Below are 25,065 nucleotides of genomic sequence, written 5' to 3'. Positions count from 1 at the left end.
AACCTTTACATTCTGCTCAGTTTCTGACCGGCTGCTTTGGTTCCCAGCTTCCTGTAACATTAGCTTAAATCTACGTGATCGCACCTCCCTTCAAGGACGTTGGGGCCCCTCCAATTAAAGTGCACACTTTCCTTTTTGTCCAGTTCTCACCTACCCTGGACATGATCACAATCATCCAAAAATCAGAAATCCTCCTTCCAAACTAGCTCTTGGCCACATATTCAACTCAACTATCTTCCTCTTCCTTGACTCACTTCCAGATGCCCGGGGAATAATCTCAAGTATACAACCCTGGATATCCTCCTTTTAAAGTCACTCCTAACTCCCTGAACTTTCTTTTCAGGGCCTTTCAACCTTTCACTCTTCTTACCGATGTCATTGGTGTCAATGTGAACCACGACCTCTGGCTGTTTACCCTCTCATTTAAATACGCCCTGAGCATGCTCGGAGACATTCTTGATCCTGGCACCGACCTGCCTTTTTATAAAATGATAGAATGCCTACGGTGGGGAAACAGGCCATTTCAAACAGCACGTCCACGCTGACACTTTGAAGAGTAACCCATTCTGACCAATTCCCCTACTCTGTTACTCTACATTTACCCCTGACTAATGCACATAAGCGGCACATCGCTGACCACTATTGGCAAAACACAAACAACCCAGACCCATTCTCTACATTATGTTGAATCAGCTTTCTCACGGGAGATACTGACAGAACTACTGAGCATTTCCAGAAACCTCTGGTTTTGTCACCGATGTTAATTGCATATTGATAAAAACGTATGCATCACACAATTGAAAAAGAAAAGCTGAATTTAAACTCTCAAAAGAAAACTAAATATTTGGTCGTTTAATGATCCCAGTAAAGGTTCATTACATTACTGCTGTTCAGTCCGTGAACATCATTTGTTTACTTTTCCAATCATGAATAAAGGTGGTGTTTACATCTTTTTTGATATCAGAAAGCTTGGAAAAGTTGTACATTTACTCTTTCATATGGGAATGTGATAACATCTCATTCTTTTATGTCAGTCCAATTACAGAGAATTATTCACAAAACACACACCCATGCATACATATACACACACATACACACACACACACGCATACACACAGAGACACACATGCATGCAAGCACACACACATACACACACACGTACATACACACACACATTCACACAATATAATTATTTGTCGAAGAATACTACTAACATTGTAAGTAATTGGAATGATAACTGGAAAGAAGGACTTAGGTAAAGGAAGGAAGAGAGAAAATGGGTGTTTTTGGAACAGAAAAAGCGAATGTGTGAACTTACTAAGTTGATCAAATTTATGGAAAGCTATGCAGGGCAGATAAAAGTTATTGTTATGAAGGTGTAGAGATATATGTTACATTTAAGAGAGACTGGAAGCTGGCACTAAGTGTTCTGAAAGAAGGTAAATGCAACATTTGACTGCAATCAATAGCTGAGTTGGCACGAAACAAAAACCAATTCAAATTCGGCCAGTTTAAAATTTGCCCCAACAAACTGAAATCAAATTGAGTTTGAAATACTTGATGACATCAAAATCAATGAAATGGTCCGATGTTTAGAGGTGTAAAACTGGACATTTTGAACATTTAGGGGGAAGTACTGCCAAGGTCATCCAGAAAGATAGACTGCGAGCTGAAGGACTTTCTGAAAGGTACCTGTCTGTGAGAGGTTTGCTCAGCAGAACATCGAAACCAATCGAGAGAAAACCCTACAGAGGAAAGTCTACAAGGGAGAATAGACAAAGTGGACTGGTTTTGAAACATGATAATTTTTTGTAAACCTTATTTTTTATTGTTTTATCGGACCAGTATTGTAGAGTGGGAGGTAAAAGATACGTTTAACCGAAGGGAGTTCTAAATAATTGTTTGTTTTATTATTCTCTGTTGTACTTAAATAGCAAAATTGTTAATTTTACTTTAAATTGTGACCTGGGTAAATGGGTCTTTGCATCTCGAAATTTAACGGATTATGGCATGAACTTTTTCTCTGTGGCTGGTTTAAATTAGGAGAGGGGTTAACTCTGTGTTGTAACAGCTTGGGGGCTTTCGTCCACGATATGAACAGGTTTAGACAGATCCAGTTTGAGGTTTGAGCCGATTTATATAGATTTGAGGGATGAAAAGAAAACAAAGTATATTTAATCATTTGCACGTTCGTGTCTGAGATCTTTAAGTAAAACGTCAGTGAGACAACTTGTTTAATTCCGATGACTTGTGTTTGTGTAAATTAAAAGTGAGAAAAATGGCTGTTAAACAGTTAAGAGGGACTTGAAGATGATTCTCAAATTTGCCACGAAATCTTAGATGGAAAGATAAAGGCCAAACGTTTAGAATTAGCAAGGAAGTTAGATTTGGATTTAATCAAGGACAAAAGTAAAGCTGAAATTGTGTTAAGGTGTGTTAGAAACACATACAAGTGCAGTAGAGTGACAAAGAAAAACTTAAATTACAATTGAGGAAAATGCAGTTTCAAGATAAACAAAGGGAGATAAAGAGAGAGAGAGAAGAAAAAGAAAGCAAGACAGAACAGAGAGATAGAAAAAGAGAAGAAGGTTCTTAGCTGACCAAAAAGAGAGAGAATTTGAACTTGAGAAGTTGTGATTTAATCAGCAAAGACACATTTAAAAGATGGAGATTAAAAGAGACGGTAGTGTTATATGCAACTATATTCTGGATTAGTGGTGCTGGAAGAGCACAACAGTTCAGGCAGCATCCAGTAGCTTCGAAATCGACGTTTTGGGCAAAAGCCCTTCATCAAGAATAAAGGCAGTGAGCCTGAAGCATGGAGAGATAAGCTAGAGGAGGGTGGGGGTGGGGAGAAAGTAGCAACTATGTCAATACTCTGCATAATTTTCATGAGAAAGATGTTGATGCCTTCTTTATCTCATTTGAAAAATTGGCTAGGCATATGGAATGGTCCAAGGATTTATGCGTAATGCTAGTTCGGACTAAAGTGGTAGGCAGGGTGAGTGGCGTATTTTCTCTGCTGTCAGATGAGGGTCACGAGATTCTCAAGACATCAAACAAGCTCTTTTAAGTGCTCACGAATTGGTATCAGAATCATATAGACAGCAGAACAGAAACATAAAGAAGTAATCAGGTCAGACTTATGTAGAGTTTGAAGTAATTAAACATCGGCATTTTGATCGGTGGATGCTTGCTTTAAAAGTAGATATGACCTATGAGGCTCTAATGGAGATTATTCTGCTGAACGAATTGATAAATTCACTTCTACAGATGATAAGAATTCACGTGGAGGAACACAAAGTTCAGAAATTGAGAAGGGTAGTAGAATTAGCAGATGAATACATGTTGCTGCATAAGACAAGCTTCCAACCAGAATTTCGTCCTGTGAAGGATCGCATTTGGGAGATGTGGAGATGCTACACTGTAAAAGAAACAGTAGAGAATAAGAGTTTACCACAGGTTAAAGAAGATGCCAAAGAGGCCTCCGGTGCTTTCACTTAATAGAGTGGGGCACAGAAAGCTACAGTGCCAGTGGTTTCAAAAGGACATTGGGAAAAGATGTTTTCACTGCCATAAGAAGGGATATGTATGGTCACAGCGCTGATCGTTCAGAAAAAGACGGTGGGAAAAGATGTGGTAAGAGAAGGTAAGCCAGTGGCATTACTGAAAGTCTTAAAGGAAACCCCAACAAGCACCGAAGAGCTGCAGGAAATTGCACAGCCTTGGCAGGGGCTGGGTATGGAGTTAGTACCTGATCTGTATAAGGAATTTGCATCTATGAGTAATATTTACTCAGAAACAACAGGGGGAGAATAAGAATAAGTTATAATTATGAGAGATACAGGATCAAAGCAGTTTCTAATAGTAAGAGATGAGCTACTTTGCAGTATTTATGATCTGTTACCCGAGAGTGTTATAATTTGTGGGATATATGAACAGAAATTAAGCTTTCCTCACAATAAGATGAGGTTGGAGTGCCTTCTCAAGTCTGGGGAAGGAACCGTGGGAGTGACTTACAGACTGTGAGTTCCAGGAATCCGGTTTGTTCTCGAGGATGATTTAGCAGGGTCCAAGATGGGAGTGATACCCCTTGTTGTGGAGAGCCCAAGAAGACTAAGAAACTGTGGAGTTAAAACAGAAATATACTGGTATTTTCCCAGACTGTACAGTAACCAGATCCCACTATCATAAGTAATAGCAGGAAGCACAAACTAAAGGCAACGATGAAGGAGTTAAGGTTCTGTTAGCTGATATCCTGTTTGACGTAATGGTGCAGGGAAAACATGAACAAAGAGAGGTTCAGACAAAGGTGTTTAATCCTGAAAGGCGAAGGGATTTGCAACAAACAGGCAAGATGGTAAAAGATATATATGTGGATGTGTACTCTGAAAGTGAGGCAGAGTTATTCCTGAGGATTATTATCAGAAATATAGAATCCTAAAACGGAAATGGAGACTACGGCACGTTAGTGCAGAGGGGTAGTGTGCTGAAGTGCACCAGATTGTGTCGCTAGTAGCATAGAAAACAGGAAGTGTTATGGGTAGCACGTGAACTACTTATGGGAGGTCACCAAGGGGGACAACAGACTCAGGTTAAGGGACAAAAACATTTTTATTGTCCTGGAATGCACAAAGATATGGTTAACTTCTGGCATAAGTGTTATGCGTGCCAAATAGCAGGTAGGCCACAGGCAGTAATGAAACTAGGACCTCTGTCACCAATTCCCACATTCAGAAACCCCTTCATGTGGCTTATAAATTAGTGTGTCCTCCGGAAAAGTACAGGAGGGAAAGAATTGAAGGAACAGGTGCTGAAGGAACAGAGTGAGGAATCAATTCCAAATGGTGTGGATTTTAATGTGCCTCAAAATATGTTAAAAATGTAGAAGTCCTTAAGCAGTGGGATAGGTTCATAAACAATCTGCCTCAGGAGTATAGAACGCAGTTGAAACGTTTGTTATTGCAATATGAAGGCCTATGTAAGAATCATACGGGGAGAACTAATGCCATTGTACCTGAAGTAGACGCATGGAATACTATTCCGATAAATCAACACCACTATCGGCTTAATCGTCTCAAAGTAGACAGGTCCAGAAGGAGGTGGAGGCTATGCTCAATTAGGTCATCATCGAACCAAGCCAGAGCGAGTGGAGTTCGCCGATTATCTTCATTCCCAAACTGGATGGTACTCAATGATTTTGGTTGGATTATTAGAAGCTAAACACTTACAAAATCAGACTTATATCCAATACTGACATTGGAATACTGTATCGAGAAAGTTGGACAAGTCAGTTACACCACAAAGTTTGACTTGATGCGTAGTTTCTGGCAGGTACCTTTGTCAGAGACAGTAAAATAAATTTCAGACTTATCACGCCAAATGGACTGTATCAATTCAAAGTGATGCCCCTTGGAATGAACAACACACCCAACACATTCCAAAGACCCATGAACACAGTTGTGGCCTGATACATAAACTTTGCAATCTGTTTGGACGATGTAGTGATCTTTACTAAGTCCTGGAAAGATCACTTGGTACAGTTGGAAAAGCTCTTTGAAAGAATATGTGAAACAAAACTGGTGATAAAATTAAACAAAACTAAATTCACGAAAGCAGACGTGATGTTCTTGGGACAAAACATCGATCATGGAAAATTGACCCCATGGAACACAAAGACAAAAGTTACCCAGGAATTTCTACGACTAACCTCGAAGAAAAAAAGTGCTTTGCTTCTTAGGAGTCAGCGGATTCTATCGGAAATTTGTTCCAAACGTCAGCAGTGTAGTGGCACCATTAACCAATTTGCTGAAAAAGAACAAATGGACAGAACAATGCCATGAGGCATTCGACCATTAAAAAGAAATATTGACCACCAAACCAGTTTTAGATATACCAAACGTTTCAAAACCTTTCAAAGTTGCCATCGATACTAGTGACGTAGGAGTTGGAGTTATCCTTCTACAGGATGATGAGATGGGATTGTACTTTTCAAAGAAACTCAACATCCACCAGAGAACATGTTCCATGATTGAGAAAGAACTATTGAGTTTGGCACTAGCCTTACGACATTTTAATGTGTACTCACAAACAGCGTGTTGGAGGCAGTTGTGTACACAGATCCCAATCTGCTTACATTCGTTGAACGCATTCAAGACTATTTCATTGTAGTCTTAAGTTACAGACTTTTAGTTTAAAAAATAGACGTGTAGTATGTCGTAAGGATGTAATCACAGATGCGTTCTCACAGATTTAACTCAGAAAGTTTAGACGAAATTTGCATTTATCCAATGTAAAATATAGGTGTATGGGAAAAATTAACGTGATCTTAGATTTCAGTTATCTGTATGTTATGGTAATGTGTTTAAAGAATAGAAAAACAAATGTTTTAATTATGATGGTTCTTTTTTGAGAGATAAGGTGTTGTGAACGTGTTAAGGGTATTGTACCTTTAAGAGAGTTGAAGGATTTACAAGCACAGTGAGTTCTGGAAAATTTACAATGTAACATTTGGTTCAGCAGCTGGCAGTACCTGGGTTGCTATGAGACAAAAAATAAAATCAAATTTGTTCAATCCGTTTAAATTATGTCCCAAGAAGCTAAACTATAATCGAGTTTAAATTTGTCGTATGGCAATATATTTGAAAAAATGAAATGAGCCGATGCTTTGTGGTATCAAGCTGGAAACGAAATTGACCAGTTCGGGGAGAACTGCCACGTCACCAACATCTGCAGACTGCCCGGAGAATAGCTCTCTTAAATTCATCTATATTTATCAATGACCTGTGAAACAGAAACACTACGGAGAATAAAAGAAGACAGAGGAAGATACAAAGAGAAGATTCGACAGCTGGCAGGTGGTGAAATTTGTCTGCTTTGGTAAATCTGAATTGGGGGTTTTATCGGGCCAGTATTGTAGAAGGGAAAGTAAAAGATAGGTCAGAGAAAGGAGTTGCAAATAGTTGTTAGGTAATTATTCTCTGTTCGCCTTTAAAAACAAAGTTGTTAATTTTTACTTTAATACTGACCTTTAGGATGGTTCTTGGCCTTCCGAATTTTTACAGATTACAGCACTGTCTAAATCCTTTCTGTCTTGCAAGTTTAAATTGGTGTGCGGGATGGGGGTGGGGGTGGGGTTTACCCTGTGTTGTAACACTTTAACTCTGATTTCTCTGCAAAGATACTGCCAGACCTGCTGAGCTTTTCCAGCACATTCCTGTCTTCGATTTCTGGTTTACGAAATCGGCAGTTCTCTTGACTTTCTTATGCGTATCATTAGCAGCCTTGGCTGAAGTGCTGGAGGACAGGAAGCAGATACATGGGACCACCATGTTCAGGTTCCAATCCAAGCCATTTACCGAGCTGATTGGGAAGTATATTGCCGTTCTTTCAGTGTCACTGCTTCAACTTCCCTCCCTGATGGTATTGTAAGTCTACCGACAGCACATGGGCTGCAGCGGGTCAATGTGACAGCTCACGCCCACCTTCTCAAGGGCAAAAAGGGACAGGCAATAACTAAGGGACTGGCAATAAATATGATAAGGGACTGGCCTTATCATACTCCATGAATAAATTAACATGAAAAATATTGTCCAGTCCTGCCCAATTCTGGACACTGTACTTTGGGTTTTGTGAACTCTGGCTGGTTGGGTCCAGGCAGTAACCTATTTGTTGTAAACAACTGAAGGAATATGCTGTTTGAAACAATCTGTCAGTCTCTCAGAGGCATTGCCTGCATACCGAGCATCACACAGACACTGACATTCACATCCCACATCACTGAGCTCTGAGACAGACAGAGGCAATTGAAAATATATTCATATCTGACTAACATGTTTAAACACACAGTGATATTGTTGCCACGAAAATGATTATGAGTGAATATTAGCAGGGAGAAAGTGAGGACTGCAGATGCTGGAGATCAGAGTCAAAAAGTGTCGTTCTGTAAAAGCACAACCATTCAGGCAGCATCTGAGGACCAAGAGAGTCGACCATTAGTTCACCATATTAATACAAGGGAAATTAATTGTATATTTTCAAAGTCCTTGCACTTAATAATAATTTGGTCTTGGGTGTGGGAATGAGATTTATCATTTCATTGCTACTTACTGTGAGTTGGACACTGTTTTCATCATATTGTTGTTGCAAAAGTGAATGGAATAAATGGGGGATATGATGCTTATTGGACAATCGAAGAGTTGGTGTTATGAAAGGCTATCGAAACTTCAGTAAAGAGACTTTGCTGTTAATGGTTAGAACAATGCGGCAAACATTTACACAGAGATTTCCAGCTCAAGTCACACACATAGTCGTTGGGCAGGGATCATACTGGCCATCAATGGAGCTGTACAATTCTGTTTGGATACTGACATTGTGGGGCTAACATACACTGGATATGGTTTATGAGGGATTCAATGTAAGATGCCATGTGCTGCAGGAGCCCATTACCTTTATAACACCTTCATTCAGGATCAGGTCCAAGGTGCAGAATTACAGAGTTTAGGTGCCATACCAGAAGGGATATACTTGCAAGACATGGCTGTTTACAGGTCATTGTTACAAATATTGAACTGCGTCTTGATCAGCACCATGCGCTAGTCCATTGACCAGTTTTCCCCACTCACATCTCCCCGTTGTTCAGGTATGTCTATAACCAGTCTATTGTGCCCAGCTCCAGTTTGAAAATTCACTGGACAGATTCTGGCGATGGCCAGTGTTTTGGAGGTCATGGTGAGGTCCAACAACACTGTGTCTGAATTCAGGCTTTTCCTCAAAGTCATTTTCAACAGCTATGCTGCCTGCAAGATGGTGTGTTCATTGATCTGTACATCAATCAGCTGTTTACTACAGTCACTGAATTGTGTAATAGTTAGCTATGTGCTCTGGTAATTCAATTATTGTTCACTTCAATTGTTTTCAACTGAAAAATAATGATGTTTGGTTTATTTTAAAATATGTAAGAAACAAAGTGATATTTACTCTTCATTATACAAAATGTAAAAGTGACCTGTTGTATAAATCCCACAGACTAATCAAGCAACAGTCAGATATTATCTGTAACGCAGGATTCTGTGAATAGGACTAATACCAGGCAACTTCACCACCCTCTGTGTTAGGGTATGTCACACTGACAGGACAAGCCAAGTAGAGGGTATATAGTCAGTATTGTACTCAGCATTGATGCTGGATCCTGTGGCTGCTGGACTGCTCTGCGGCAGGTTATGGGGGAATCAATAAAAGGGAAACATATAATTGATCACATCATCACCGATCTGCCTGCTGCAGATACACCTCTCCAATCCAATTATGGTAAGAATGGTCACTGCACATTCCTTATGAGAAACAAGGGATACCTTCACATTTTACTGACTCCCCTCACCATGATATGTAGCCCCCTGGGCAGTGAATAGAACAGTCTTTAAACAGATTGAGAAACTAATGATGATGCATCGATGAGGTGCAGTGGGCCATAGGCAGGAGCAGAATCATACTCTGTACAACTCATACAGTCTGCAACCTCATAGCCCAACATACCTCCCACTGTACAATAACCATCACAGCCCGACAAACTTCCCACTGTACAGTAACCATTATGAGCGGCACTGTGGCTCAGTGGTTAGCACTGCTGCCTCACAGCGCCAAGCTCTGAGGTTTGTTTCCGGCCTCATGTGACAGTCTGTTTGGAGTGTTAGGTGCTTTAGTCAGAGGGAAATGGGTCTGGGTAGGTTAATCCTCGGAGGGTTGGTGTGGAAAGGTTGGGCTGAAGGGCCTGTTTCCACACTGTAGCGAATGTAATCTAACCTCCAAGGTTCAAGTCAGGAATATGATGGAATAATCACTTGTCTGAATGAGTGCAGCTCCAACAGGACTCTAGTCTGTACTTACGAGCGAGAGATAACACAGTTGTGTGGGGAAGATCATGTTCACAAACTTGATTGATTATTTTCAGGAAGTGACAAAATTGACTGATGAGGGCACGGGGCTGGATGCTGACCGTCTGGACCTTAGCAAGGCCTTTGATGTGGTTCCTTATGACAGGCTCATACGGAAGGTGAAGTGAAATAGGATCCACCGTTAGTTAACAAGATGGATAGAGAACTGCTTGGTCATAGAAGACAGAGTAGTGGTGGAACAGTGTTGTTGTGACTGGAGATCTGTAAATAGATTGGCGGAGTTGCAGATTGTGAGGATGATTTGAGAAAATACAGCAGGATGTAGGTCAGTTGCAGACTTGGACAGTGAAAACACTAATGTAACTTTATCTGGACAGGTGCATTTTAGAAGGTCCGATGCAGGAGAGAAGTGGATGGAAAAACTACTGATTGCATCAACATCCGAAGGGATCAAGGTATACAGCTCCACAGTTCCCTGAAAGTGTTAACACGGGTGGATAGGGTGATCAAGAAGACTGACGGCAAACTTGCAGACATGCATCGCAGCATGCAATATGAGAATTAGTAGGTCACATTGCAGCTGTAGAGAAACTTAGTTCGAGGAACATTTAGAATATTGTGTACTGTACTGGTTGCCACACGATGTTGAAGTGTTGGAGACGGTATGGAAAAAGTTTACCAGCATGTTGTCTGGTTTGGAGGGTATTAGACAGAAGGAGAAATTGAACACACATGGTTTGAGTGCACCTGGGCATCATTGACGATGGGGCGACCTGATAGATATTTACAAAACTGTCAGAGGCAGAGATAGAAGGGCAGTTATAGGCTTTTTCCTAGAGTAGAAATATCAATTACTAGGGACCATAAGTTTTAGGTAAAAGTGGATATGATAGGTAAGTTTTTTTGCTTTTCCAGACAGAATGTGAAAGTGCCTGGAATACACTGATAGAGGGGAAAAGCTAATATAGCAAGGTTAAAGAGGGATCTTGGCACAGAGACGAGACAGCAGCGAACAGAATGACATAGAATGTGCAGAAGCAAAAAGTTTCACTTTAACTTTCAAAGGGTATCAAATGTCAGTGTGGGCTTGCTGGGCTGAAGGGCCTGTTCCTGTGCCGGACTGTTCTTTAAGACAAGATTTGAGTGCAGCAGTGGCGAGATGCTGAATGTGTGATTCCTGATGATCAACAACCACATTCATGGAGGTCGCTCCTCATCAATTTTCAGCTTCATACCCTCCCTCCCACAGTAGGGAAACTCAATATGGAGAATTTGACATGAAAGTCAGAGCTGGTAACTGGTGACTCCATCTCGCCCCTCGATCCTGCGGCCTTCTATCTTGGACAGCAACGTCTTGGGGAACACTGCACTGACAGAAACTGCATGTACTCCACACCCACCAATGCTGGCATCTGTCACATGCCAGCCTCACCATTCCATCCCAGCACATCTCCAACACACTACAGTACACTTCTGTACTTCAATGCTGCAGCTCAGGGTGCACTGACAACTCTCGTTGCAATGCTGCTGCAAGGTCACTGTGCTCAGGGACACACACCCAGTTCATGGACTGTCCCTCTGAGCTGCTCACTCTGTGTTTGTACACACTCATTTCGATATGCCTTAAGTGTTCACAGAATTATTGCCTTGCCTTTCCCTGCCCTCAGCAGTGTTTCCCCTCAGCCAGAGCTACCAGGCTCACCCGCCTGCTCCATTGTCTTGGTGTTTAGCACAGACACAAACCCAGGAAACTTGATACCATTGTCACGGTACCCAGTAGTGAGACAAGGGGACTCTCAGATACCAGTCTGGGAGATTAGACATGGTCAGGAAGCCTTTTGTGGTTGTTAGGGTTAAGATCCTTCTCCTGTGAGGGGGTGAGGAGCTGAATGTTGGGGAGACCCACGCCTCTCTTGGCACTTTCTCTCCTATTGTGGGATTGGTCTTTATGGGATGTGAAAATTAGCAAGAGGTATTAAGGGAGATGGAAACGGTTGGTGCAGCTATTAGAGCTGGCACAGCTGGGGGAAAGGTGGCAATGTGTCCTGAGTGAGTGAGTGGGCAGCACAGACAGCAGGCAGAGTTGGGTAGAGGGGCACTGATGAAGTTGGAGAAACTGAGAGAAGGTGCTGGATTCAGTGATGGTAGTTAAGTTCACATGAAGTTATAGGGGTGAGGGTGAGGGTGGGAGAGCATGAGCCTTGCTGGGAGGTGGGTGCAGTAACAGAGAGAGAGTGAGAGTGAGGTCACAAAGTGCAGATGATGGCACTTACCCTGGTGGGGTGGAGAAGGTCACTGACCTCCTTCCTACACTGCTGGGCATTCACCCGGAAGGCTGGCACCTCACTGACCCAGGGGTGACCCTCGGACCAAGCTGGCAGGGTCTGGTTTCATGGCCTCCTTCCCTGCCATGTCCTGGAGGAAGTTAATGTCCCTCTCATGCAGCATGCCATCCATCAGGACCTCAGCGGCTTAGTCTCAAAGTGAAGCCCCAGTTTTACCCCCTCTGCCATGTCTAGCGCTGTTTAGGATTGATAATCCAAGATTATAATGACTTTTTAAAGATGGCCACTTTACAGGGAGGCCAGTGCATTCTGGGATAACCAGGCAGTGGGCAGCTGTTGTGATGAAGGGGAAAAATCATGTTAGTATCAGATGAGAGGAATACCACCTGGGCAGGGAGGGTAGTTAATGAGGCAGATTGGGGATTGTATCATAAAAAAATACACTTAAACTTGTAGAGAGAAACCCTCCATGAAACTCGATTAAAATGAGATTTGACCAAATCATACGACGGTTTAGGCCTCTGTCTGTCTGAATCAAAATAGGGATGGAATATTGGGAGCAACAAACGTGGAGCGGAGAATTATAAGGAGATTCAAATCCTTAAAAAGGGGTAACACAATGTTCCAGACTGTTAAACAGAGCTGAGGAAAATGCCCTGCCTTATAGTTACCCACATTATCCAATCCTCACTGGATGCAGGGATGGAGACGGAGGTCTGGAGAACAGCTGACACGGCAGCTTTGTTTAATGTGGAGCAAGTGACTGACTGAATAGGTCGCGGCTGGAATTCTGAGATAGTGGATAAACGGTCACTGAGGAAGTCCCAGGGACTCCAGTCAGTCTGGATTTGTTCAAGGAAGATCGTGTGTAATTAATCTGACTGTATCCGTTTGAGGCACTAACCTGTTATTGCATGTGACTGACTTGGATTTGACAAGAGATCCCATGACAGATTGTTTAAAAACAGAAACTATGGGGTCCAGGTGAATGGAGCAAACAACCCAGAGAGGTGCAAAGCAAGGCATTTGCGGACATCAACAATAGAGAGGAATACACAATAAACGAGAATATGGTCAGTGTGGCAGATAAATGAAGGTAGCTGGAAACACCAATAATCTTATTAATCTAGCAAATGGCACCATTTCCTCTATCAGCCAAAGTGCAGAATTTCAGAGCAGGAAGCTTATGCAGGAACAGCTTGGGGATTGTGTGCAGTTCTGGTCACCCCATCACATGGAAGGATGGAATTGGACTGGACTCCACCCTGTGACAGTGGAAGTGCAGTTATGGGGAAAGATTGGAACGGAGGATACTGAGAGTAGATTTTATTGGGGTGCACATATTGTCAGCAGCCTGGTATAAAGGGAGAGAATACTGTGCTCTTGTTGGAGAGCTCAGTTACCAGTGGTGAATATTTAATGTAATTGGATGAAATATTTGAGAAGTGGTGAGGAAGGTTGTTATTTCACGCAGTTTATGGTTGGGATCTGGGTGTCACACGTGGAAGCGGAGTAGAAGCAGAACTCTCAAACCATTTTAAAAAGGTGGCTGGATCTGCACCCGAAGTCCTATAGTATCTGGGGAGACAGAACTCGGGCTTTAAAAAACAACGTTACATCTTGTCCAATGCAGACAGTAGACAGAGTGATCTCCTCTATACTGTGCGATTTTCTTAAGTTTTCAAAGGTTACCAATATCTGATAGGATCAATATGCAGGAATGAGGGGAGTAGGCAGGGATGAGCAGTGTGTGAATTGATTAGCATCACAATAATACTGATCCCATCCTTTATACACAATGCTACTTCACTTGTTGGCCTATTTATCCTTCCTGTATAAATGGGGAAACCCTTTGATTATCCAGTTCCCAGTCATGGTCACACTGCAGCCCCATCTCCATAATCCCAGCTCCATCTGACCTGGTTCACACTATTTAAAGTTACCATTTCACTGGTCTTGTTGAAAAGTTCCCAGCTTCATTCTTGCCCCATTGAAGGCTGCTCTCAGTCAACTGTTTCTTCCTCTCAATGTTGCATATCATTCTCTACCATCATCCTGAACTTTATAATAAAATGATCATTGCGCCCCAAAATGTTCCCCAACTGACACTGGCTCCACATGCCCCACCTCTTTCCCAAGGAACAGGTCCAACAGTACATGGTCTCTTGGGCTGGACACATACTCCTGCAGTCAGCTCTCCTCCATGTAATCCAGGAATACTCGAACCTCGTGACCCTGCACACGTATCCCTGTCTATTTCTGGAAACATTAAGTTTCTCAGTATAACTAATCTGTAGTATTTTCATCACTCTGAAATGACCCTGCATATTTATTCTCTCCATCATTTCTTTGGTTGCTTGCTGACAGACTGTACCTCACAGTGTAATTGTATACTTGTTGTCTGTACCTCCAGCCAAATTCATTCTGTCCTTGGACGGATCCTCTTTCTGTTGGACCCCTTAACTAACGCTAATCTAAATCAATACTTCTGCCTTCATCCTTTCCCTTCCCTTCTATCATTTTGGAATCCTTTATACCCAGCAATATTTAACACCCAGTCCTGCCATTCTTGAGCCAGCTCTCTGTGATCAGTCCATTCGATTTCCACACGCCAATCTGCATCTGGAACTCCCCAAATTCTGAGTATTCATGTCCATGCAGAGTACCTCATATTAAGGCTTTCTTTCTCACTCCATCTTCCACTGATAAACCTGTTGTTGTAAATTAGTACCAACTGCATCTCCCATTATTTTGAGACTCCTGGTAAGTTCCTCTACGATTCCTGTTTGGATGCTAAGCACACACCAAGTTATTTTCAACCCCTCCCACACACCCCGTATGACATTTGGTCCCAGCTCTGTCAGGTTAGCCCATCCAGCTTGTACAATTGCTGCCGTCCCCAGAATCAGTCCCAATGTCCCAGGAATCTGAAGCCCTTCCTGCTGCACCATCGTTTCAGTCACACTCTCATCTACCTAAAACTCCGAGACCTGTTCTCACTTGGACACGGCACTTGGAGTATTCCTGGGATTGCTACATTTGAGACCCTGCTTGTTAACCATCCTCCTAGCTCCCTAAATTCTGATTCACAGACCACTTCACCCTTCCTACCCAGGTCGTTCCTTCCAACATGGACATAACCTTTGACTTTTCACTGTCCCGCAGACAGAGTGAAATTCTTCACCCCACTATCCTGGAATTACAGACAGGCTGACATGTTCTTCAATTTCCTTTCTCCCCTGTGAATATTGCTCCTCCTTCTTTCTCCCTCCCCTCCTGTACAGTCAGGCTGCTTGTGGTGCCACAAATGTGACTCTGACTGCCCTCCCTTGAGCAGCCCGCGTCTTCATCAGCTTCAAAACTGGGAAATTGAATTGGGAGGGAGATAACAGGATATTCTAGTATTCCCTGGCTGTTTCTCTGCAATTGCCTAATCCCCCATTCTCTTCCTTATTCCAGGCCGTCATGTCTGCAAGGTGATCTGGTGTGTGTGTGTGTGTGTGTGTGTGTGTGTGTGTGTGTGCGCGCGCACGCGCGCTATCCCCTTAACTCTCAGCATCACAGATGTCACATAAGAGTCTCCACTCACTGTCTGAGCTTCAAGACACAGTGTCATCTAGGACATGAGCAGGGGCTATGACTTCCCAATGTAACAGAACACATTTTCCATCTGACAAACTTATCTTGCCATGTCTTAAAATGCACCGTGTCTGGAGTAACTTAATTAATGACTTGGAATGAAGTTAACATTCGGGAAATAACAATGTGGTTAAGTCCCTTATTCAACTGTGGCTTACGGAGGGTAATTTATTATATTGGCTCACAATTTCACATCTCGCTGTTATTTCTGTGTTCAACCCTTATTTCAGAAGTTGAAAAAATAAATTTACTAATTAATTTGCAATTAACTGACAGTTGCTAATAACGGTGTATTTATCAGCCAATGAACTAACAGCATTTTCTGTGATGGCTCTGGCAATTCTGTCAAACTCAATGCAGGCAGGTCCCAGCAGCAGAACGTTATCTCTGTGACTCCCAGGGACGTGTAATCCTCCAGCTCCCACTCTATTCTGCTCCCTCACAGGGTCACCGTCTCTGTAACTCCCAGGTACGTGTAACCCTCGAGCTCCCACTCCACCCTGCTCCCTCACATGGTCACTCCCTCTGTGACTCGGTGCTGATTTCGAGCCTCCTACTCTGCTGTTTCTCCAACTCCAAGTCTCAGTTGGCCTCAATCCTCGCTACTGATTTATATTCACCCGCTTTGTGCTGCTCTCTCTCAGGTTCTCTTCCTTTGTGACTCCCACGTAACGATAGGCCTCAAGCCTCAGCTGAGATTTATAACATCCCATTCCACACTGCTGCCTTACAGAATCACTGTTGTGCCTGGAATACAATGGGAAAGAGGATGATTAGACAGAGCAGAGGGTGCGACAGTGATTGAGCGAGCTATGTGGGATGGAACAGGTTATCTGAAGAGGTAGGCAGACCTGCAGTGCCTAAAGCAGGTTACTGGAAGATACAGCGAGAGTTGAAGACACTGAAGAAGGCAAAGGAAATAGAAAGATTGTGGCTTGTTCATGACGTGGCTTTGTAGAGTCTGAAGTGCTTTTTCTGAGCTGCTTACAGAGATGTGTAGACTTCAGCAAATACAAATTGAGAGCCAGCAAGTGTTGTATGGTACTGGAGCTGTTGAATGTTACAGAGTTAGAAGACTTGCAGTAACTGGGGGGGGAATATAAACTTTTGGAGCACTGGTGGTGTTCAAGGACCCTCAGGATATGAGGAGGTGCAGAGAATTGGAGCATTCGAAATAGAGGGATTGTAGGGGCTGCAAGTCCTGAAATGGATAAGGAGGATAAAAGTACCAATTTAGCACACGCAACCATTGTAATTACAGAGATTTAAGGAAGGGAGCCTGTGCTGTCATTATTACAGTTATATGGAGAGTTACGAAAGCTGAAGGGGTTACAAATTTAAAAAGGGAGAGATTTTGGTAATCAGAATTTAAATATGAATCAAGAAATTTTCGAGATCCCTAGCACAGATGGGAATGGAGGAGGTGAGATAGTGTGAGGAACTGTAAGAGTTATAAGTCGGGGAGGATGTCAGATATAAAAGGGAGAGCTGCATTGTCTGTATGCAGTTAGATACATGAGGAGTGTTGTAGCGCCTGCTGGAGGGTACACGGATAACAACAGTTCCAACGGCTGGTGCAGTGGCTCAGGAAGGCAGCTCACTACCACCTTCTCAGGGACAGCTCAGCCAACAAAGCTCATGTTCATGAATGATGGAAGGAATAAAAGATCTACAAATAGCACTGAGGTCACTCAGGAAGGCCCTTTCAACAGCACTTCACAAACCCAGAACAACGATAACCTGGAAGGACAGGAACTCCAGGTGCATGGGAATACCAGCATTTCCAAGGTGCCCTCCAAATCATGCTCCAACCTCCCAGCACTGTGTCTGTCCCTCCACCCAATGGACTGCAGTGGGTCAGGAAGGCAGCTCCCCACCACCTTCTCCAGGGAATTACAGATGGGAAGGTAATGGTGAAACTCTACTGTTTACAGCCAGCCAGAAAAATAAATCCAGCAGTGGGTGTGAAATGACATTTCCGTTTCAGAACAACATGCTTAATATGGATAGAGAATTTGTTTGACTGGCACAAGGCAGAGAGTGTGAAGAAAGTTCACAATGGGAACTGGTGATGAGGGGAGCTCCACGGGGTCAGTGTTGGGACTACACGCTGCACGTTATACATTAAAGACTGGACAAAGGATGTGAAGGGATACGAGAAATAGGTTTCCAAGAAAGATTCCAGGGATGAATTGCTTGTCATATGAGGAGCAGGTGAAGTCTCTGGCTCTGCACTTGTTGAAGTTTCAGAGGCAGCGGCAGAATCTCATTCAAACTTACAGAATACTGAGGGGCCTGGATGGAGTGGACGGGTCAAGATGTTTCCACGAGCAGGAGAGACTAGGGGCCAGGCGCACAGCTTCAGAGTGAAGGGATGACCCTTTAGAATATAAATGTGAAGGAATTTATTCAGCGAGACGGTGATGGATCTGTGGAACTCACTGCCTCATGGGACTGTGGATGTTAAGTTATTCAGTGTATCTTACTCAGAGATAAGCAGGCTCTAGGTGAATAAGGAGATCAAGGATTACAGGGAGTGAGAGAATGGGGTTGAGAAACAATTCATACACAATCGAATAGTGGAGTAGACCTGATGGATTGAATGGTCTAATTCTACCCCTATACATGATGGTCTTATGGACTGCGCTTATTCCATAAGTTTCTAAGTGTGCAGTTAGTATTTCTGGCATATCTTTTAACATACATTCCAGCACTTTCGTGATTATTGCAGTTACCTCTTGGTTTCAGATCAACTGCAGAAAGCTATGCTATGGTGTAACTTGGGAATCCTGGTGTATAAATCTCAGAAAGGTGGCATACAGGGACAGCATGACATAGAGAATGTAAATGGAATGCTGCCATTGATTTCAAAGGGAATGGAGAATAAAAATAGGGAAGGCTTATAATAAGTAGAGAGGACTCCTGTCAGCCACACTGAGAATACAGTGAACAGGTTTGGTCCCCCTATTTGGAGGGAAAATGTCCTTGTATTGGAGGAAGCCCAGAGAAGGTTCACCAGGCTGATCTTCAAAATGGAGGAATATTGATGAGAAGAGGTGGAGAAGGTTGAACTTGCAGTCATTAAAATTTAGAAAATGAGGCAAATTTATTGATACACCAAAGATTCTTCTGTTCTTACAGATTCAGTACTGAGACATTGTTTCCCTGAGCAAGGATCTGTAACCGGAGATGAAGGGGAAAACAGTTACCAGAGAAGCTAATAGAGAAAAGCTGGGCTGTAGAGACTGGAGAATGTTACAGAGTTCGGTGATTTGAGATCAGGTGGTTATCGGGCTGAAAGATGTCAAGTAGAGTTACAGGATTATCAATTCTGAAGGATTTACAGAGATTGGGAGGAATATAGGTACTAAAGATTACACAGAGGCACTGGAGAGTAGACAGATGGGGTGGTATTGGAGCTACAGGAGTTTATAGAGAAAGGGAGGATTGGAGGGACTGGTGAGTACACAGGTAGGGGTGGTAGTTGGTGCTGCAGGAATTTATAGAGACCGGGAGGATTGTTGGTGCTGGTAATTACACTGACATGGACAAGAGTTGGAGCTGCAGGAGTGAGTGAGATAGGGAGGGTTGAAGGGGCTGGATCAGTTCACACAGCCAGGGAGAAGTGTAGGGATTGGAGGAGCCAGAGATGCTGAGGGTTGTAGGGCTGCAGAAGTTCAGAGAGTTACTGAGGACTGTGAAGGCAGGTTTGCAGCATTCCCATCAGTTACATCGCGAAGCGGAGTGCTGTTCTGGAGTGGGTTACAAAAATCAAGAGGTTTGCAGATACTGGAAGATATTACAAAGCTGTAGTATTTGAGGAGGTTACAGCGACGGGATGTGTTGAGGAGTTGGAGGCTGCTAAAGGTGTTAAACATGCTGCAAGGGATCAATAACCTTACATCGATCGGTGGATTGGAAGCTCTGGAGATAAAGAATGAGAATTGCAGTAACTGAAGAATATCACAGAGATGGGGAGTAACATATGACTAAGATGAGTTATAACATGAGATGGGCTGTATTCAATGGAGTCAGGGAAGATACAGGGAGATCTGAAGGGACGACAGGTGATCAAAAGGACGGTGAGGCTTCTCACTGTCGGATTGGGTCAGTTTACGCAGGCATGGGGTATTTTATGGAATTGTGCTACTTAACAGTGATTAAGAGAGTTGTATAGAATTGAGGAAAGAACAGAGATATGGAAGGCTGTAGTTAATGAAGACTTTTGTTGATGTCAGATGCTGAGGTTCTGGAAAGAATATGGACTGGCAAGCTGTACAATCTGTCAGAGCTTACAGAGACAGGAACAGCAATAGATCCTGGAGACACAAACACAGATAGAGAGTATTACAGACACTGGAGGAGGTTTCTGCTTTAGGGATGGTTGTAGGGGAGTGTAACGTTTACACAGATAGGGGTGTAAGAGCTGGTGAAGGTTATGGAGATGATTAGATTGGTGGGGGGACCGGAGGAGCTTACATTGACAGGGCGGGTGATAGTGAGGGGGGGATGTTACAGAGATAGTAAGTCTTGTAGAAACTGATCGGGAGAGTCACAAGCATTGGAGCTGGTTCCACAGATTCGGGGGGGTTTACAGGGTCCTGAGAGGATTACGCAGATAGGGAGGTTTGTAGGATGTCCACATTTTCAGAGTGTTTCAGGAATGGAAAAGGTTACCCAGTTAAGGAGGGATGTTGGAGTGTGGGAGTTCACAGAGACTCGGAGGTTTGAAGAGGTTCGGGCTGATTATGGATAGATGGATATATTTAGGAGCAGTAATATCGAACGCAGAGGGAGAGTTTAGATTAGATTCCCTACAGCATGGGAACAGGTACTTCGGCCCAACAAGTCCACACCAACTCACCAAAGAGTAATCCACCCAGACCCACTTCTCTCCGACAATGCACCTAACACTATGGACAATTTAGCATGGCCAATTCACCTGACCTGCACATCTTTGGACTGTGGGAAGAAACTGCAACGCCTGGAGGAAACCCACGCAGACACAGGGAGAAGGTGCAAACTCCACACAGACAGGCAGTCACCTAACGCTGGAATCAAACCTGGGTCCCTGGTACTGTGAGACACAATCGCTCACCACTGAGCCACCGTGCTGCCCCAAATTGCAGAATTACAGAAAGAGAGAACGTTTGAGGTGCTGGGCGGACTGTAGGGAGTGGACGAGCAAACAGAGATGTGGAGTGCTGCTGTGGTTTGAAAAGGGTCTGGAGTTGTTCATTTCGGTAAGGAGTTGGGTAGGGTTGGGAGAAGGTTACTGAGGTCGTGTGGTGCTATAGGCCAGGAGGCAGGAGTGTGATCGGACCTGCAGAAGGTTACAGTGATATTGTGTTTTCTTGGGGCTTGAGGAAAGTACACAGGTGGGTATTTTGCTTCAAGCTGGAGGATTTTACAGAGACGGGGGCACTGCAAGTATTGTGCAAAACTACAGAAATAGGAATTATTGCACTGAGCGCAGGATGAGATCATTGAGATTGGGCATGTTATTGACATTGGAGCAATTTACATACAGGGAGAGTCGTCAGCATTGGAGGAGATTTCAAATATACAGCGGGAATTTGGGAGGGGTGGAGGTTACAGAAATAGGAAAATGTCTGGGAATTACAAGCATTCAAGACATTGGCACAAACAAGTTAGACCGAAAGGCATGTTTCCTTGCTGTCTGACTCTATCACATGACAAGAGAGAGTGTGAGAGGGAGAATATAGTACAGAAACATCCCAGGTTTCAATACCATCTCCTTTAGGGAGGCCTGCTTTCCCCTCTGTTGTACTGATCCTCACTAAGACAGCACAGGCCTGAATTGATAACTGTCAACTTACTGTCTTGACATAGGAAGGCTCAGTACAGCAGAGATGAAAGTTAACAAGAGGTGGGGTTTGAGCCTGAGACCATCATGCTCTGTGTTTACCCTTCAACACTGTATCTGTGTCACGTCTTCCGGACCAAAGTTCGATCCCTTAAATACACTCTGCTCTGTTCACTGTGAGTGATTTTACCTCACTGCAGGATTTACTGCAGGCTCCAGATCTCACTCTCCATCTCTCTGGCTGACCAACTGTCTTCAGTGTGGTGATGGACGAGATAGGAATTGGGAATTCTGTTGAATCAAGAGCATCCTGAGTATCTACAGGAGCTAGAGAAACAGGCAGAATGGGAAATTAGACTGATGCAGTGAGGGTTACACATGGAGAATGGAAATGAGCCCCACAGAGATCGGGAAAATCCCAGTCTCCATCCCTGGTCTGTGTTGCCTCATCTCCCTGGAGTGGAGAATTCTGTTGGCTCAGGATCTGGAGTAGCTGCAAAAGGTGCAGTCACCGGCATCAATTAGACCCTCACAGTGACAGATACCACATGGAGAGAGACTGTGTGATATCACCAGAGTGCAGGAAGTTATCAGGATCAAATCACGGTCAAGAAGAAGGTGCACTCGGATCAGTATTCAGAGATGAGGGAGATATCAGTGGACCATGGAATGACCTCGTATTATTCTCACTAGACTGTTCATCCAGAATTTAATGCCAGAGTCTGGGATACACATCTAACCGCTTAATAATACCCTTTCAGTAAGCAAATCTGTTATAGGCTGCCAGTCTGGCCTACACATGAATCCAGACCCAGGGCAATGGTATTGACGCTCAAATGCCGACTGTAATGATCTGGCAAGTCACTCAGCTCTAAGGTTGGTCATTTTGGGCATGCGATGCTGACCAGCCAGAGACAGCAACATCTGATGAGTGATTTAAAATCAACACTGCTGGGAGCAGTGTCCTGGCCAATCATGTCGGTAGGTTTATGGACAGGGCTTTAAAATGACAGAGAGGATGCAGGGACAGGGTTCAGGTGAAAGGAGCTTTACAAATCCAAAGAGAAAATGTGAAGCCTCAGAACAGCATGGGAATGTGGCTGAAGACAAGCAGAAAGGAACAGGAAGGGACAGAGTTTAACTAAAACTGTACATCAGTGAATTGGTTTGTGACAGGACATTGTGGGGAAGAGGAAATTATAACGTTGTTTTGATTTGGAATGGACAAAGTATCTACAATAAGGTAATAGCCTTGTGACACAGAGATGAATGAGACTTAGTCACCAGACAGACGTGATTACAGGGTGAACAAAAGGTGGAACATAAATATTCAACAGTAAACAACCTTACAGGATCTCAGGCAGAATGGAAAAGCAAGATGGGAACCCTGACACTAATGGATAACAAAGGCATTACAGAGAAAGCATTTGGCCTCAGATTATGCAGCTGAATCAGCCTGAATGCAAATTCTGGGTGCTAAAGTGTCAAAAACACAAGCAGGAGAACAGTTTTTATGCTGGTAAAAACAATGACTGCAGATGCTGGAAACCAGATTCTGGATTAGTGGTGCTGGAAGAGCACAGCAATTCAGGCAGCATCCAACGAGCAGAGAAATCGACGTTTCTGGCAAAAGCCCTTCATCAGGAATAAAGGCAGTGAGCCTGACGCGTGGAGAGATAAGCTAGAGGAGGGTGGGGGTGGGGAGAGAGTAGCATAGAGCACAATGGGTGAGTGGAGGAGGAGATGAAGGTGATAGGTCAGGGAGGAGAGGGTGGAGTGGATAGGTGGAAAAGGAGCTAGGCAGGTCGGACAAGTCCAGACAAGTCAAGGGGACAGTGCTGAGCTGAAAGTTTGAAACTACGATGAGGTGGGGAAACGGAAAATGAGGAAACTGTTGAAGTCCACATTGATGCCCTGGGGTTGAAGTGTTCTGAGGCGGAAGATGAGGCGTTCTTCTTCTAGGCGTCTGGTCGTGAGGGAGCGGCGGTTAAGGAGGCCCAGGACCTCCATGTCCTCGGCAGAGTGGGAGGGGGAGTTGAAATGTTGGGCCACGGGGCGGTTTGGTTGATTGATGCGGGTGTCTCGGAGATGCTGCCTTGCAGTATTTCATTGCTCATCCCTGCATGAAACAGAAATTCATTAGAAATTGTAGCAAAGGTGGTGTGATAATATTTGGAGACTCAATCTTTGTATAATCTGGGACAGACACATTGGCAAGAGTGATAGTATCCGAGATCCTCCTTGAATGTTTTTGTCAGTGTTTCTTTGAATAACGCATTGTTCAAATAGCTAGGGATGTAACTATCTCAGATTGACCGTTGGGTGATGAAGCTGAGTGAATGAGTAATATCACACCGAGATCCTCCAAGAAATTATACCGGAATTCAAAGAGATTATGACATTTTAAAGTGACCATAAAGCACACCCGAGCATCACGAACAAAGCCCATTATATGATTTTGAGAGAGAACTGACCAAGGTAAACAGGGGAAACAGACTGAAATGTCAGGCTGTAAATGAACAATGGAAAACATTTAGAGCGTGAGAGACCTAGAGACGTACAGCACATAAACAGACCCTTCGGTCCAACTCGTCCACGCCGACCAGATATCCTTTCCTAATCTCGTCCCATCTGCTAGCACTTGGCCCATATCCCAATAAAACCTTTTTATTCATATACCAATCCAGATGCCTTTTGAATGCTGCAATTGTACCAGCCTCCACCACTTCCTCTGGCAGTACATTCCATACATAACCACACTCTGCATGAAAATGTTGTCCCTTAGGTCCCTTTTAAATCTTTCATCTCTCACCCTAAACCTACGCCCTCCATTTCTGGTCTCCACTACCCGAGTGAAAAGACCTTGTCAGTTTATCCTATCCATGCCCCTCATGATTTTATAAACCTTAGGAATGTCACCCCCTTAGCCTCTGATGCTCCAGGGAAAACGGTCTCAGTCATTTCAGCCTCTCCCGATAGCTCAAATCCTCCAACCCTGACAACATCCTTGTAAAACTTTTCTAAACAATTTCAAGTTTCACAACATCCTTCCAATAGGAAAAAGATCAGAACTGCATGAAATATTCAAAAAGTGCCCTAAACAGTGTGCTGTACAGCTGCAACATGACCTCCAAACTCCTATAATCAATGCTCTGACCAATAAAGGAAAGAATACCAAACACCTTCTTCACTATCCGTTTACCTAGGTAACACTTACGGGGGAATGGGCATGGACATGGATTAGACGGTGGGTGTGATGGGCGGGGGGCGGTGTTGAACGGGTTTGGGGACGGGCTGAGGGTGATGTCGGACGTGTCTGGGAAGTGCGGGCAGGTGTCGGTTGGATGGTGGTGTCGGACGCATTTGGGGGCAGGATTCGCTGTTGGGTCAGTTTGGGGGGGCGACGTTGAGAGGCGGGTGG

The sequence above is a fragment of the Chiloscyllium punctatum genome, chromosome 29 (genome assembly GCF_047496795.1).
Source record: "Chiloscyllium punctatum isolate Juve2018m chromosome 29, sChiPun1.3, whole genome shotgun sequence".
Lineage (NCBI taxonomy): Eukaryota > Metazoa > Chordata > Chondrichthyes > Orectolobiformes > Hemiscylliidae > Chiloscyllium > Chiloscyllium punctatum.
Note: the sequence above shows the minus strand (reverse complement) of the source record.